The sequence below is a fragment of the Amphibalanus amphitrite genome, unplaced genomic scaffold (genome assembly GCF_019059575.1).
Source record: "Amphibalanus amphitrite isolate SeventyFive unplaced genomic scaffold, NRLGWU_Aamphi_draft 001008F_arrow, whole genome shotgun sequence".
NCBI classification, from domain to species: Eukaryota; Metazoa; Arthropoda; class Thecostraca; order Balanomorpha; family Balanidae; genus Amphibalanus; species Amphibalanus amphitrite.
This window is the reverse complement of record NW_024882502.1, coordinates 201,511-219,607: the sequence shown is the minus strand read 5'-3', so window position 1 is coordinate 219,607 and position 18,097 is coordinate 201,511.

Genomic DNA, 18,097 nt, shown 5'->3' with positions numbered 1-18,097 from the left:
AAGCTGGTTGATGGAACGAATACCAGGTGCACAACACAGGGCAGGCGTTTTCGGGGAGTTTCAGGGTGGTCCCATGTGGGGGCTAACTGGGGGAGGACACAGTGGGCCCCATATGGGTCCCATTTCGAACCCAATGAAATTTAGATTATTCGACTGGGCTGGGAAAGCCCATGTGGGACCCATATGTGCCCTGGCTGGGCCCCATATGGGTCCCATGTCGAACCCACATGGGCCCCATGTGGGATTTTTCGCTTATACCCATGTGGGTCTCGACTGGGCCCCATATGGGTCCCATTTCGAACCCACATGGGCCCCATGTGGGATTTTTCGCTTATACCCATGTGGGTCCCGGCTGGGAAAGCCCATGTGGGACCCAATGTGCCCCGGTCGCTGGACTCCTCGGGGTTGAGTACGAAGACCTGATGCGTAGTATCGACTCGAGGCGTGAAGGCCAGCCAGCCATCTATGGACTGACGGTGGCCCAAGACGCGCACGACATCTACACACTGAGTACACAGCCGAGACCGAGGCAGAGGCTGTGACGGCATACGTGCTCGCGCATAGTGTTTTCAATATTGATTTCCCCAGAAAAGTGAAAAACCTCCTCTACTTCTTTCAGAAGTACGTAATCGGGATAGACGACGGAACAAAAACACCGAATAGGGCGCTGACCTTCCTGTCTAAGCAGACGCAAACCTGTCCAGGCGTGCTCCGAAGCAGAGCGGGGCAGAGCAAAGGGCGAAGGCCTTCAGCTGCATAGGTACTTTTAACGGCTTAAAATGCCGACACGAGACGCTAGAAGCGAGTTACTGAAGCGTTGCGTTGCAGAGGCGTTGAGGTTGCGCGACTTTTGTGGCCAGTCATAGCATGACTGGCAGCAGTTCTGCAGGGATCTTTCAAAATTGGTTTAAGCTGGCTTTATTTGATTAATGGTGCCACTCATGACAGAGCGTGCACGACCTTTCATGTCTTTCATGAGTGCATGACCAAGTTAGGGTCGTGTTTGTGTTACTCAACCAAGATATTTGCATTCAACTGCAAGTGTTTTACAGTGCATGGCTGCTGTTGTTTTTCTATAATACATACATGTGCTGTTTAAAGTTCTTGTTACATCACATGATGAGCGTATTTCTGTGGTGTTTGTTTGCCCGATGGTGTGTTAAAGGGGTACTTCCGGCGGCTCTGCTGAAAGTATCTTTTTTGTTTAGTACTATATGGAGAGTGGTTTTTGACAGCAACCCTATACGATACTAATTTAAGTACGAAATGGGGTGTGAATCAACACCGAATTTACACCCCAGGGTGTAGAAGTACCGCCATAGCCTGACATCCTAGGGTGTAGCGAGGGTGTCTGAAAAGTGTGCATATGGAGGCAGGCTAGAAAAACGGCCTATGTGGTTTTTTTAGCACGATATAGGTAGGTAGTGCTTTTGACATTATGAAAACCTTGCATAGGGAACTAGATATTTTTTACAGTGTGTACTAATGATCTCATTTTTTTTTTAGTTTTTGGGCAAAGTTAAATTGAAATTTTCACAAAAAAATCTTTTTTTTTTGTTCTTAGTTATGGTAATGGTGATGTCACCATTGTCTTCCTTGCAAGGAGACGAATTTTTTGATACCCTTTTTAAGTGTTTTGCATCAACCGGTCTCGATTTAGAAATGGCTCAAAATTGCTTATTCTAACCAAGGTATATAAAAACACTAGGTAACACCGAGAAATTCCTTCAACATGAAGGCAACGGGTTCAGGTCTTGACAGCTGGGGCATTCCACGATAGATCATACCAGGCCCGTCACCCTCATCTCTCAGATTTTAATGAAAATCGGTCCTAGGGGTAATCATAGGCCCCAAAGACGCCTGGCAAAATATCAGACTTCTCAGATCAAAACTTTTTGAGTTATATTGCATTACATTTTTTTAACTTCGGTATGTAACGGTGAGTTTGATGGCCTATAACTCAAGAACGGGTTAAGCAACCAACAAAAAATAAACAACACTAAGCTTGCGATGAATCAAAAATTTATATTACCTTTTAAAAATTCCAAAGAAAAAATTTCATTGTTGAGCAAAAACCTTAATTTTTTTTCATTTGCCTCTAATGACTTTTGGGACCAAAATTTTTCACATTTTTATTTTTTTCAAAATAACCTTCATGTCATTGCAAATGGACATGCAAAAAAAATTAGAAAGGTGTTCTTTCTATAAGTTCCTCATTTTCCCGCAAACAAAATGGGTTTCGGAGGGGTTGATACGACCCCAGCACGCCGTTTCGCTTCTAATAGAGCTAGAGCCTCGCGGAAAAAACGAGCGTGTGTGCCGTTACAAGTCACAGCGATTGGTACCCGATTTTAAGGTCTCAGGTTAACCGGTAGCGTCTGAGGTCAGGTCATGTGACTGAAGTTACGGGTTCGGTTTTTAGTAAATAACTTCGCTAAAAATGACCGCAGAGCCGCGATTTTGGCATCATTGTGTTCGCCTAGCTCAGGTGCATCGAATGGTATACTTTTTGCTAGGGTGAGGTCAACTTAAGTAGTTGACCTCGGGTCAAGGTCAGGTCAGAGCCCCTCAGGTCATGAAGCTGGGCAAAGGGTATCATATGGCATATCATTCGATTCGGAAGGTCTTCCCGAGTCCATTGGTGGCTTTCCCGACTCTCTAGCTCCATTTGATCGGGAGTTATTGACGAAAAACTCGTACGACCCTAGTGACGTCATAAATGACGTCACGCAAGGTTAACAATGCAAAAGTAAAGCATTGGACTTTGCAAGGAGTGCATGAAATCACGATACCATGTACGTGGGATAGTTTTATATTATTCTCGGCGCCAAAATAGCAGTTTTTATATTTCCCCATTGACTTATAACAGTGATGTCACGTGACCGACCTGACCTCATGTAACCTTGAAAAATTCCCAGATATACAAGTTGTAAGACCTCTGGAGGACACCATGTATGCGTCCTGTAACTTTCATCTCGGACAGCTATGGTCATTGGCGTCCAAAACAATGTCAGAACCAAACAGCCTTTTTCATCCTCACGCTTATAGGAAAGAGGGTTGAATGAACCCTCTTTTCACTTTTTTCAGATGACTCAGACTTGAATTGAAATTTCAGTAACCCGTGATGTCACTAGGCAGCTTTACCACGCCATTTGTAAGCTCCCCTCCCGAAATCACTATTCGAAACCGTTATCGTGACGTAAAATAAATACATTTATAGAAAGAACACCTTCCTAATTTTTTGCATACTTCTTAACAATGTTGTTCTCAATGAGAACAACAATGAAATATTTTTTTTAAAGAAATAAAAATTCAAAAAAATTTGGTCCCAAAGTCCAAAAAATACAAATGAAAGAAAACTCGATATGTCATATATCAAAAATAGCGTATTTTTCGAAATTTCAAAAATACATATTAATCTCTGTTTCATTGCAAGTTCAATGTTATATAACATTTGGCATTTGAATAATCCGTCTTAGAGTTACACCCCGCCAAACTTAGCGCTGCAAAGCAAGATCCAAAAAATGTTATACACCATAACTAAAAAAATACTTATCTGATAAGCCTGAAATTGTTACAGGTGGATTCAGAGCCCCTGATTACCCCTGAGACCAATTCTCGTCAAAATCCGAGAGATGAGGGTGTCAAATTGGAAAAAAGTGGTACGATCTATCGTGGAATGCCCCAGCTGTTGAAAGCACCATTTGCAAAAAACTTGCTCCGTAACTACATTACAGATTTTCCTAATACTGAGCCTACTATAATATTTTTTGTTTCTATATAGACATATTTTTTGGTATTCCTATCTAAATTTGTTCTCGCCAAGAAACTTGTAATTTTATGGCATTCCATCATGCTTTCAGTAATTCTCATATATCTCAGCACCTAGACGTACAAATTATATAATTTTGGGATTTTCTGGAAGGAAATTAATTTTTGCATCCAACGAGTGTGCATTTATTGGGAAACAACAGCATGATATGAAATCATAGCTCTTCAAAATGTCATTTTGTGGTGAAATTGGAGAGAGGTGGCTTAGACAAAGCCTTCGCATAAAAAATCTAGAGGGAGGCGGCCTCTATAAAAATAAAAATTTATATCTTAATTCGATTATCTTTCAGCCGCTGGTCCCAATATAACTCGAGGATTTACGGAAAAAGGCGAATTTCGGCACTTAATGCTTTAATGTCGGAGTGAAAAACAGTAAATGGTAAAGAAGTAGGTGAAAAATAAGAGGGAGGCGGCCTCTATAAACTGTTAAGTTTGATAGACTAGCGCATTTTTTATCGATTGCATTACCTCCCGTAACTAACTTTTTTACGGGAAAATGGCTAAATTCAGTCTTAATCTTTTCGAAAAATCAATAACCCGTATGTTTCAAAAGTGGCGACGTGCGCCACTTCCGTAAACGTACGAAACGTGCGACGGACGCCATGTTGCCCATGCTTGCCGTCTTCTCGGACGTCTTCTCGATTATTTTCTCTTATTGCCTGTGTTGCTGGGTGTGCTGAGTTGTGCTGAGTATGATAAGTGGTTGCGATTGTTTAAGATGAATAATGAAGGTACAAGACGGCGTTGTGCCTACGAGGGGCACGCGCGCATTGTAAGTGGTGCCACAGTTGGAGTGCCTAAATTGAAAAAAAAAATCGATTCTAAATCTGTTGCTAAGTCTGTGGTTCAGGCGCTTGGCATGGGTGACCATGGAAAGCTGACTGGGCGATATCTCTGCCTGAAGTGCATATCCTTCGGCAGGTCACAGATCAAGCTCATGCAGGTGAGTGTACTTGGCTTGGTGCACCGGGGCTCTGCTAGTGCTGGGTGTGATGCGGGATTTGTGGGTTGAGGTATTGGTCGGTACAGGCTCTTGGGTATCAGTAAGGCAGACGTTGCATGAGCGGGCACATGTGTGTATTTCATTACTGCCTACAGTCAATAGGTAGCCTACAACCTATAACCAACAGAAAGTAGGATGCTTGCATATAACCACCTGTGATGCCTGCCTTACCCAGTCTGCAAAACGTGGCAGGGTTGGGCGAGATCTCATCGGGGCAGACACAGTGGGACAGCGTCAGAAATTGGGGCAGCTTTTGAAAAGTCATCAACTTCGATGTTTTGGCAGACCGTCGCCAGTCGGGGCAAACCAAGGCTGGGTGCACAATGCACAGTACCGATGGAAAATAATCAAGAAGCGTGGTAGTGTTAAAACGCGTGAGAAAAGTAGTCTGCCACACATTTGTTGCTTCTTCTTCTTTGTGGTTTAGGGCGCGTAGCCGTCAGGCTCAAGCACACATTTGTCGCCAAAGCACAGAAATTGGCACTTTAATTACTGCCATATCCGAGTTTTCCTTTTATCAAGGCCATGTATGACATACTTTGCTTTCGCCTCGGAATTTGTTTTTTGCATGAATTGGCCAATTCTAAATTCCGCCAGTGGAGCCAGAGGTGCCGGACGCGGACGTCACCGCGGTGGAGAACCTGGTGACCGCCCGCCAGCCGTGTCCGGGACCCGCAGCCAGCGCCGGCGCCGCCCCGCCACCTGCAAGCCTCCCCGCTGGAGCGACGGGTGTCACAAGTCTATCCAGGCAGGCGCTGGCGTACGTCGCGGGGTACGTGGCCGCTGAGTGCGCCACAGTGGACAGCACGCTCGGCAAGATCACGTCCGATGCCAACGAGGTACCCCGTGACGAGCGCTACGCCTGGATTGACACCCTCAGCCGCGGCGGCCTCACGGTGCCCAGCGCGCGGTGGCTCGATGAGGTTGAGCAGCTGGAGGTGTTGTTCACCACGATGCACGGAGGAGATGTCGACCGCGGCCCCGGCGTCGTCAGGCGACTTGCCGAGGCTGCTGCGCTGAAGTTCCCGCAGCTGCATCCATACGTACTGAGGAAGTACGCTATGACTAGGATGCAGCTGCGGGCACGTGAGATCCGGCGCCTCATCGGCGACAGAGAACGTCTCCGAAAGGAGCAGCCTACCTGCAGCCGGGAGGCCAAGCGTGCGCGCCTGTACGTGCATCCTGGTGATTAGACTTCAGCGTGGCCCTGCTTTGTGTGCCGCGCCGGCTGTGGCGGAAGCCGGCGGCGGCGTGCCACAAGACTTTAGCGTGGCCTCGCTTTGTGTGCTGCGCTGGCTGTGGCGGGAGCCGGCGGCGGCGTGCCGCAAGACTTTAGCGTGGTCTCGCTTTGTGTGCTGCGCCGCTGTACTGGCTGTGGCAGGAGCCGGCGGCGGCGTGCCGCAAGACTTTAGCGTGGCCTCGCTTTGTGTGCTGCGCCGCTGCGCTGACTGTGGCGGGAGCCGGCGGCGGCGTGCCGCAAGACTTTAGCGTGGCCTCGCTTTGTGTGCTGCGCCGCTGTGCTGGCTGTGGCAGGAGCCGGCGGCGGCGTGCCGCAAGACTTTAGCGTGGCCTCGCTTTGTGTGCTGCGCCGCTGCGCTGACTGTGGCGGGAGCCGGCGGCGGCGTGCCGCAAGACTTTAGCGTGGCCTCGCGCCGCCGCCGCCTCAGGCGTGCCCGCCGCCGCCGCCGCCTCACTCGCGCCCGCTGCCGCCACCTCACACGCGCCCGCCGCCGCCACCTCACGCGCGCCCGCCGCCGCCGCCTCACGTGCGCCTGCAGTGGACAGCTTCCTGCCTGCAGAGGGCTGGACCAAGGCAGTGGCACTGTGGTGCCCTGTCGTCGCCCGTGTAGTTCAGCGCGACCACCGGCGGAAACATGTCGCCCAGTGCCCTGGCGGCCAGGACTGCCCACTGGCCGGGGAGATGAGGACTATCAAGGACATCGAAGTGTGGTCCGCGCCGACCTCCAACACGGAACGGACGTGTTCCTGCGGAGAAGTGATTGGAAGCGGAGGATACGGGCTGAGAAAGTGCCTGAGCCGGCACCTCAAACGCAACAAGGTTCATGAAGGGGATGATCAGGGAGAAGTGCTCATCAAGGTACTCAACACTGGGCACCGACTGGTGGCCAGGACGTGGGCCTGCGCCCAGGCCACTGGCCTCCCTCTGCTAAACGGCCCAGAAGTTCCGAAGCCCCCTGGCCCAACTCAAGACGGTGAGACTGCCGGTTCGTCTGAAGCAGCTCCAACACGCTACGTGACACAGCGGGAAGATCTGCATCGCTTGTCTGTGGAGCGGGTGGGGCCCTTCAGACCCGAATGGAGCGTCATGAACATTACGTTCAAAAACGTGAACACGAAAAGGCAGTACAAGCAGCACCTGACGCGCCTGCTACGTGCATCGAACATCCTGGATCACGACAAGCCTCTGGAGAGCCTCGACTTTCGGGTCTTGATGGCGGACACATCCTCGCAAGAAGCGTTGCGCAGCGCCCTGTCGGATTTTTTTTGAGAGAAAAGTATCCGACCGGGTATATGATGTGTATGTCGCTCAAGTGGGTGACCAAGATGATCGGGGGCTGGATCATCGTGGTTCCCGATGACCTGGAGCTGCGCTGGCAGGGGTACCTCGAGGCTTTCAACAAGCTCATTGACTATGAGCTGACGATGGCGGCCGACTCCAGAAAAGAAGCGAAGCGCGCCCGTCGGGACCGGAAGGTGCAATCCTACCAGAGCGACCTCGGCAAGGAGGGTCGCGCCAAGGTCCGAGAGCGGGGTCTACACTGGCTCCGAGAGATAAGAGAAAACTGGTTCACGGTGAGCCAAGACGATCTGGAGCCAGTGGCGCGGCTTTTCGCCCAAGTGCTCTTCATACTATCCAACTTGTTCCAAGGCCAACGGACACAGGTGTTCGCGGAAGTAACAGTGGACGAGTTCCGCCGAGGCGAAGACACGGAGCTAGGACGCTTCGTTGAGCACATGGGCGGGAAGACGAGGACCAACACGGAAGCGCGGTTGCGTTCTTCCTAACGGCGGAAGCAGATCTCACGGCGTTCTACCTCAAGTATATGAGGAAGCACCTCCGAGACGCACCAAAACCGCAAGTCTTCCCCATCCAACGGTACCCCGCCCAACTGGGCCAGTCGCGCCAGCTGCTGGCCATCATCGGCGTCGGCGCAGATGAGCTCAAGGCCATTATGGGGGTGGGGAGCCGCCGCTGGCACAACACCCTGTCGGTGGAGAAGATGCGGGCAGGGCAGCTCACGTATCCTGGGTTTGAAAACCTCTGCAGCCTCCGCCGCCACTCGGCCCCGACCGCTCAGCGGGATTATAACATGGAGTCCCGCCGCGAGCGGGACATCGAGGGCGTGAAGCAGTTCGTGGCCATTGCAGGCGTCGACCCTGACCCCCGCTCCAGCGTGGAGCCATTTGTCTTGGCGGACATCGTGGCGGAAGAACCAGTCCCCCACGACTCACCCGAAGACGCCTCTCGCCAAGAAGACGACTCTCCAGGTGCTGAATCCTCGCCTCCCCCACCGAGCCTCGCACCTCCGGCTACAGACGTGGTCCCACCAAACCCCGCTCAAAGGTTAGGTTAGGTTAGGTTAGGTTAGGTTAGGTTAGGAGAGCGGCTGCTGAGAGCGTGGCCTGCCAGCGCAAACATCTCTACAGCTCGCGGCTCGCGGCATTGAGGCGGGCACCGTCCTCCTCCGTGGTCATGAAGCACCAGCCCGGAGCTGTGGAAGGCGCTGGTGGACAAACGGGGCGGAGACCCGGAAGTCAGGAATTACGGGAACCTGGTGACGCGACTATAGCTTATAAACCCCCCAGAAAGTGTAGTTGAGTCGATGGCGAGCGTCATTGGTGAAGTGTTTGGTAAGCACCGCCGGCTCGACCACACCAATGCGGCTGCTGAACTGATCGTGCGCTGGAACGGGCCAGCTCTTAGTAACGCTGGCCGCCTCATCCGCAGCGTCCAGCAGCGTCTGTCGACCAACAACACGTTTAGATGCAAACGCCGAACCGTGTCGATAACACAGGCGTTTGAAGGCACAGTAATATCACGCCACAAAAGAGCACCTGGTGCGAAGGCATGTGTGTGGAAAGTTGGGGGACGTTTGTAACGCAAACCCTTGGAAAAGTCCTTTAATTGATCTGATAGTGTACTACTTTGGAATGTACGGTTTTCCGCATACGTGTAGTCAAGCCATCTGTTGTGTAGTACTGCGCTATTTGGTTTAGTAGTCGATTACTCTGGTGTGAGTTGACACGCGTCAGCTAAGACGATGTCGGGAGTGGATTGTGCGCGCGGCCCCATTCGTGTCTTGGCAGCGGCTGGCTGTAGTTACCTACGTGGATGCTACAATATAGACTACGTGGCAGACCTGAGTGTTGAGGACAAGGCGGAACACAACGCCTGAGTGGAAAGCCGCTGTTCGTCAAACGCTTATGGGGTTAGAAGTACACGAAATAGTACGCACTCTCCCTCAGCCTGCTGGATTGCCACATTCTGTAGATGAGTACAAACTTCTTACAGAAAACCTGAAAGCTTATTACTTATTTCCAACTACAAGTGAATGTCACGTACGAAAAGGCTAAATTACACGATTTGTACAGGAAGGAGGGAGAGCGGTTTGACTCATTCATAACTCGCTTGAGACTGCAGGCGGATCGCTGTGGTTATGATGTTGTGGCCAGAGAAACTGTTGTGCTGGAACACCATCATTGGCTCATTGGGTGGTGCTAGGCCAATGGGCCGTGATTGGCTCATTGACTTTAGCCATCGTTGTGGTTGTGTACTTTGTACAGGTATTCGAGGGTGGTGTGGTTCATGCCAACAGCCCGTCATACCAATCGAGGTGGCTCCAACTGTCGCCTGTCTCGATGTGTCGGCGGCCCTTGATACGCGCGAATAGCATACAAAGGGTTCATCTGCCTGGCTTCAGTGTGTCACGGAGCGATCATGGTGCAGTTGTATATTTTGCTATCGGTGACGGCATATTTGAGTGTAATATTCTGTATTTCATGTAACAAACATTTGTAGCTCCGACTGTCGCCCATCTCGAAGCGTCGGCTATGCTTCATTCGGGTGGACGATATACACCGAATCGTCCATCCGAATCCCCTACAGCTCGCCAAGACGCAGCCGGTGCCAAAGTGCTTGCAGCACTTCAAAGTGTACAAGAGGCGGCTTAACCATTGAACAATGTCAACCTGGCTTTCGGTCAGTGTGTAGGACTGGAACTGAAAATTATGCCAAACGTCAAAAATACAGACGAAGGACAAAATCGTACAAGTTTTAACAGTGGCTCAGCACTTCAAGTAAAAAGGTATTACAATTGTTTTCTTTGAATGTTGTACTGGGCCAGGAGCAAGGTGTCATCGCCGTTGCTTCAGGCAGGTGGACACCTGGTGAGAAGAACTGGTCAGTGATTAAGCAAGAACTGGACGCGGGCATCAACGCAGTCAACAAATTCAGGCACTATCTGATCGGCAAACCCTTCAAGCTGCGCACTGAATTGCCACACAGTCAGATTCTGGTAACACTCGACAACAACAACTGCTCGGCCACCGCCGAGGACATCGACACGATGGTATCGGCCGAGCTGTCCGACCCGGAGCAGTCCGAGCAGGCGCGCCGGCTGCACAACCTCGTGCTGAACTGCATGACGCACACGCAGTGCGGCGCAGCCAACCCGGCAGCTGGGTGCATGAGAGACGGCAGGTGCTCCAAGCACTTCCCAAAGGAGTACGCTAACTATACTTAGTGGCGGGACGACAGTCCCTATACCGGTTACTGCCGGAGGGCTCCGGGCGCCGGCGGTCAGCAAGTGGAGCACCGCGGTCGGCTGGTGGACAACCGCTGGATCGTCCCCTTTTCCCCGCTGCTCTCGCTCCGCTACTACTGCCACATAAACTTGGAGATATGCTGCTCCGTCGAGTCCGTCAAATACTTATTCAAGTATATATACAAGGGCCACGACCGGCAGATGGTCCGCGCCGATCAGCGGCAGGCGGCAGCATCTGTCGCGGGGCTCGCGATGAGCCTCGGAACGGGATCTCCGACCCCGCGGCGGGTCAACTGTGTCCCGGCCACGGTTGCTCGGTGTCGCCGTCAATACTCGTCGCACGCATTACGGCTTACCCAACACGGCGAAACCGGGAGGGGGGGGGGGGCTTCCGGCTGTGGGCTCGATCATGGTGCTAGCAATAGGACTTATTTGTTCCCTTGTGAGCGTCCCTCTGATAGCACTTCGTCAAGAAGCGCAGATTCGGTGGATCACATCACCAGTAAAGCCCCTATATCTATGAATGTACTAACATTACGAACAATTAAGTCCCTTTTCACACAATCCAGTGGCTTTTCTACTAGCGCGAATTGTGACGAATAAATACACTTAACAGGAACAGCGGCAAATAATGGTAAAAAGCATGCAGCATGTGTACTTCTGTGTTGATGTCCCAGGTCAATTGCCGCAAAAAATGTGCATCCAGCGGGCTGAACGTCAGATCTATAAGATATGCCAGAAATTGGAACAGTTCTATGCCGAAGGAACTCATGCCGTATCAGGTAAAGGAGGGTGACAGCGCCTTCTGAGAAAACCCCACCTCGGTCCACTGGCCGGGTCAAGAAAGGGGAAAGAGTCACTGCCAGAGGGGACAGGGTGGCTCGTCGTGCCAACAGCAACAGGATGCACCTAGCATGTGCATTGTGCATCAAATGAACCAGAACAGGAGGAACAGCAACTCGATGAGGGTGACTGAGAGATGGCAGCAGACAATGTCCATGAGTCATCTTATCTCATATATTGTATTCCATGGCTATCAACAGAAGCGAGTTATGTGCTGATAAACGTTGGGTTTTCGCAGGGGTCCCACCTGGTCGTCCACGACCCAATGACGCTGGAGCTGGCCCAGCTCCAGCACAAGCTTTGGGGCGAGCACACGGCCTTCCAGCTGGCCAGTATGAGGTGCAACGTAGTCCGGCACGAAGGGGCTTATCACGAAGTTTTCACCGGCCACGGTAAGCCCGATGATGAATTGGGGTTTTTGGGTGCTCGGACTACAGTGGTCATCGGCGCCCATAACAAGACCTTAGAAGACCACGTTATGATTATAAAAACGCAGGCGTTTGACTGGTCAGGGCAGCGGTCAATGGTCATGCCCCGCTTGGTCGAAGCATACGCTCTTGTCTTGCAAGATGCCGTCCAGAAGACGACTCCACTCGAAAAGCTGACCGAAACACACTTTGACGAAGTGAGCCTGGACTCCCGGTATTGCTGCGGCCAAGGTGCAGATCAAGTCAGGTGTGCAGGCAAAATGCAGATGGTGATGGCTAGAGGCCTATGCAGCGCATGGAAACAGCTGTGCTTCTTCGCATTTGACCAGCCTATGACATCAGTCATCCTGAACAGCGTGGTCGGGCGTCTGTAGAGCTCAAGTGTCCAGGAAACGGAATATTGAAACACAGCGTGATAGTAGATGGTGAGAAACTGTCCTCCAATCACCTTACGGCCTTATTTCTTAGTTAGAGATATTACAGTGGTTGGCATACATGCTGTATTGTTGGGAAGTATGTCGCGCACCGGGGGACGGACCGCAGAGCGGTGACGTCACGGCTGACTGGATCGGGGGCAACGATGTTTACCCCGGTCCGGGAGGTCAAAGAGGTGCTCCCGATGCCAGGTATCGTCGCTTTCCTCTCGGAGCTGGCCGGGGTGGTCCCGGACGTAACCCTCATCGCACCGACACCCCGACCGGCCCACGATGACGGAAAGATGTGGAACGACACGCCCGCGTTCCGGTTCGAGCGGGCGTTGCACAGCTCGTGCCGTACCGCGGTCCTCAGTGTGGGGCGCCGAGTTTGCCAGTGGCGGAATGGGAAGAGGCGTGGCTACTATGTGCACGCCTCGGCGTGTTTCGCCCGTAATGGGATTCACCTAGCTGGCTCGGGGCCACGAGCGGCTGAGCTCGCGACTGCACTCTTGGCTGGTAGCGGGCGCTGCGGACTCGCCTTGAGCCCCCGGACAGAAGTGCACTGTCCCTGACGTGTCTACCAAGGAGCTACTCGTTTTATCCTAAACGATCATGGTGGCTTACGTGTCGCCCATCTTGATATACAAGACTTCCTCTAGTCATTGCCAGGTTACATCTTTTCTTTTACATGCCAGACGCAATATGTACTTGTACTCGTCTATCATTCAGTATGTTGGAAACAGTTACATTGTCTGCCTTGTCTTCCTATACTCTTCCTGCCTCACTGGCTTACTTGGCTGGCCAGTTGTTGTACGTTTACTTCAGTGTGCGTCACATTTACTCATCTTCTTCATCTTCGTTTTAGCCGTACATTCGGCCCAAAAACCGGGGAGATGACGTAAAGGTATTGAGGGAGTGACCCTGCAGTTTGTTTATTGGGGCTTAAGGGCGCGCCGACTACAAGGTCATTTTGCGCCCATAACTATATACAAGTAAAGCAAGTGTGTCACAAGAAAACCGACGTAATAAAAGGCTTAAAAAAGCCTAAAAGCTGGTTAAAAAGAACAAAGAAGGGTAAAATACTCCAAGCGTATCGTAAAAGACAGCTGACTAGGCGTAAGGACTAGATTAGAATAGACGTATGGACTAGTTGGTTTGGTATCAGATCGAGTAGATTACTTGGAATTTGATTGAACGGATAAAGGAAAAGATGTTGCCAGATAAAACCCAGGGTGACTCGTCACCCAGCAAGTGGCGGACAGTGATATCCGGAGCGATGCGGCCCAGGTAGCGAGTCCGGTCCGGTTCCAAGCGTCGACAAGATAAAAGCACGTGGGCGACGGTGAGAGGCACGGCGCACCCGCCGCAAACGGGCTGCTCATCTCCGCGGAGAAGGTGGCCATGCGTCGCATACGTATGACCGATGCGGAGCCTGCATAAAATCACTTCGTTTGACCTGTTGTCTTGCGAGCAAGACCTCCAATGCTCCAGAGTCGGCTTCACCTCTCGGAGCTTCCTGCCTCCACGCAGGCGCCACTCTGCCTGCCACTCCGTTAGAATAAAAGATCGTACAGCAGGGTAAAAATCACGCGCCGGCAATGGCAACCGACGAGTGCAGGGTGCTGCAGCAGCACGCCTTGCAGCCGCGTCTGCCAGCTCATTGCCATGAACGCCAACGTGACTGGGAATCCAGCAGAACTGAACAGATTTACCCGATTGTTCTACTGACTGAAGCCGAGCTAAAATGTCTTGAACGATCGGGTCGGCTGGATTAAAACTCCGTAGGGCCAACAGGCTGCTTAGGGAGTCCGATAAAATCAAGTAAAAAGGTCCGTCCGATACCTCAATAAAACACAAAGCCTTCTCGATGGCAACAAGTTCCGATGAAAACACCGAGGCGAAAGATGGCAACGAAAATGAACGGGTATCGTCGCCAGCGACGAAAGAACAGCCCGCTCCCTCAGGTGTTTTAGAGCCGTCTGTGAATACAGGAATAAAACCATCGTAAGAGGCAAGGTGTTCCAAGGCTCGGACTCGTGCCTCTGCAGGCAGCAACTTGCCCTTTGCAACTGCAGAAAGCGAAAGATCCACCTGTGGACTGACACTTTTCCACGGTGGAGGGGGCGCAGCCCAGGTACGACGAACGTTACGCAATGCTATGTCAGCTATTGAAAACAGTTCTTTCATGCGCACTCCGAACGAGGGTCGTAACCTTCCGTTACATCGGGTGGCATGCCGTGAAAAAACGTATGGGTACGTCGGGTGCATAGGAAATTGGCGCAGTTTCAGCGCGTACCGCATACCCAACATCTGACGGCGGAGTGAAAGTGGCGGTTCATGCGCCTCAGCAAGAATGCTGCTCCTGGGCGAGGTGCGGAATGCTCCGGTGGCTACTCGGAGTGCTGCATGATGGACTGTATCCAGGACCCTCTTGCTAGATTCACTCGCTGAATCGTAGACAAAAGAAGCGTAATCTAGCTTCGATCGTACAATAGATCGATATAGAAGAAGAAGGGTCCTGCGGTCCGCACCATAAGATGTGCGGGCGACACATTTTAAAACGTTCAGGGATTTAAAACATCGTTCCCGAAGCGTTCTAAAATGTTCTTTATACGTTAAACGACTGTCAAAAAAGATCCCAAGAAACTTCGCCACCAGACGAGTAGGAATCACCTGTCCATAGAGCTGGATTCCCAAGGGAAGGTCGCCGCAGCGGCGGCGGCAAAAGTGCATAGCGACGGTCTTCGTTGTTGAAAAACGAAGACCGTTGTCACGACTCCATCTCTCCAACCGCGTCACTGCAAGCTGCAGCTGTCTGGCCATATGCCGAGGGCTTGAAGCGGCAAACCAAATGGCAAAATCATCCACGAAGAGCGATCTACCGATCGAAACCGGCAGATCATCAGCGATGTCATTAATCGCCACTGCAAAGAGAGCCACACTAAGCACTCCGCCCTGGGGAACTCCGTTCTCTTGAGTAAAACTGCTCGAAAGACTACTGCCAACTCGGACTTTGAACCGACGACCCGATAAAAAGTTCTTAATAAAGAGGCCCATCCGGCCACGTATGCCGTACTTGTGTACTTTGGAAAGTATTCTGTGTCGTAACACTGTATCATAGGCCGCCTCAATATCAAAGAACAGTGCTCCAAGGTGCTTCTTTTCAGTAAAACAGGTGCGTATCTCGGTGTCGAGGGCTAAAATGTGGTCAACAGGGCTGCGGTGCTTTCTAAAACCGCACTGGGCGTTTGTAAAAACACCGTGATGTTCCAAAAACCAGCTAAGACGCACATTGACCATCTTCTCCATCAGCTTTGAAAGCGATGATGTGAGAGAGATGGGCCGATAGTGGAGAGGGTCATGTCCCGACTTGCCAGCCTTCAAGATAGGAATGATAGTGGCTTCCCGCCAGGTCTCAGGGAAAGTGCCAGTCTCCCAAAGCGAATTGAAGGTTGCTAGCAGCGCCTCGAGGGCAACTGCGGGGAGATGACGGAGCATGTCGTTGTGGACAGCATCCGGACCTTCTGAGACGCTGCGCAACGAGCTGATGGCAGACGTGAGCTCAGCCATAGAGAAAGGCTCATTGTACATCAAATTTTCAGCTGTGCTGAAGTCCACGGCGGCTGGTGCAGGTCGTGAGGACGGCTCTCCTCGGCAGCGCTGATAGAGTGCACAGCCTATCGTCTCTGCGACGTCTAAAGGGTGGGATATGTCCGTGTTGTTCACTCTTAAAACCGGAAGCGGAACAGAGCTGAACCGGCCTTCAATGCGCTTCATGCGTGCCCATATCTGGGTCGTAGGAGTAAAACGGTTTAAGGAACTCACGTACGTGCGCCATGAAACAGCCTTTGCCTCTTTTAAAACGCGACGGGCAAAAGCCCGCGCTTTCTTAAAAGCGATGAGGTTCTCAGTAGTACTACTCCGGTCAAACTTTCTAAAAGCGCGCTTCCTGGCACGAATCGCATCTCCGCATTCCTTGGTCCACCACGGGACCGGAGGACGACGAGGCTGACTCGACGTCTTGGGTATGCACCCGTTTGCGGAGTCAATGAGTAAACATGTAAAATCATCTGTAGACATCACAGAGGCGTCGGCTCTGGATAAAACCGTGGCCTCTACGGCGGCCTGGAATTCGCCCCAGTCGGCCTTCCGAACATTCCACCTAGGTGGACGGTTGCCTGACACTGGGGACTCCTGGTGCTCCAGCCACACTGGGAAGTGGTCGCTCCCGAGTGGGTCGTCATGGACGGACCAGGTAAAAAGCTGAGCTAGCCGCGGACTGACTAAGCTCAGGTCCAGAGCCGATGTTTGACCGGAGGGTGTTGTAAAATGGGTGCGCTGTCCTGTATTTAAAATACACAGCGCCTCATCGCGGATAAAAGATTCTAAAAGTCGACCACGAGTGCCAGTCGTGTCGCATCCCCACGCCAGGCTATGGGCATTAAAATCGCCGACTACCAGGACCGGAGGTGGAAGCTCATCGACAAGTCGATGCAGCTCAACCACCGGGAGCGCTATACCTGGTGGTAGGTATAAGGAGCACACTGTCAGTTCCCGGTGGTTGAAATCAACTCTGGCGGCCACCGCCTGCAGGGGAGTCTGCAGCGGCACCTGGCGAGCAGGTACGCTGTGGTGAACTGCCAGAAGCACACCTCCATGGGCAATGGTAGGGGTGTCCAGGTCTCTTCTAAAAACAGAGTAGCCCTTGATGGCAAAGGTAACGTTTGGCGCTAGCTTGGTCTCCTGGAGACCTAAAACAAGGGGTGTGCGCCAACGGATAAGAGACTGTAGGTCCTGGTAGTTGGCCCGCAGGCCTCTACAGTTCCACTGTAGAATAAAAGGCGTGGTTAAAAAGGCGCAAAAAGGGCGCGTATAACATGAGGCAAAGGCGCACACAGATACCTGACTGACCACAAAAAAGGTAAAAAGCACCGAGAGAAATGCACCTGGTAAAAAAGCGCAATAGCGCGAAAAAGATAAAAGGATAAAAGAGGAAATGACTAGACTGAAAGACTAGACTAGGTCCTCTAACTCCGAGGAGGCGCTCCCCCCGTAACGGATACGGGGATGCCCCGAGCCCTCTCGGTGAAGCCTCCCTTCAGCAGAGGCAGATCGGGCGTGGCTCGAGCCCTGCTGGGGCTTTTTCGCCCGGGGGGCGTCACCCTCCGAGGGTGACCAGCTCGGGGGCGTCTGCCGCTTGGCGAGGCGCCCTGGAGCCGCGGAGGTCTGTTGCCGCCCCGACGGGGATGTCGAGGCGGCGGCCTGTGTCCTCGACACAGGCGTCTCTGGCAGCGGCGGTGGTGGCCGCCGCTGCGGAGGTGGAGGAGGCGGCGGGGGACCCATGATGGGCCGAGTCCCCGCCTCGGGTGTCTCCGGGGTGTCAGCGGCAACAGCCGCTTTGGCACTCCCGGAGGCGGAGTCGGCAGACGAGGCTTCCTTAGCCTCGAGGGCCTTCTGGACGAGGCGAGCCCTCCTCGCCTCGCGTGCCTTCCTCTCCTCCTCCCCCCGCCGCAGCGCCTCCTGCACCGCCGTGGGCGGTCGGGGGCGGGGCGGGGTGGGCGGCGCCTTACCCTGCGCCGGGGTGCGCCGACCACCCTGTCGGCGCTGGACGACGGCCCAGCCGTCTCCATCACCGTTCGCGGCTGGAGCGGGACTGGGTGGACCCCACACTGACTCTAGAGCAGCCTGCTCTGTGTTGCTCGGCGGCGCACGAGGCGCCGTGGTGTCCGCTGAGTCACCAGTGGCTACGACGGTGAGGCCGAATCGTTTGAGAAGCTGCACGAGCTGTGC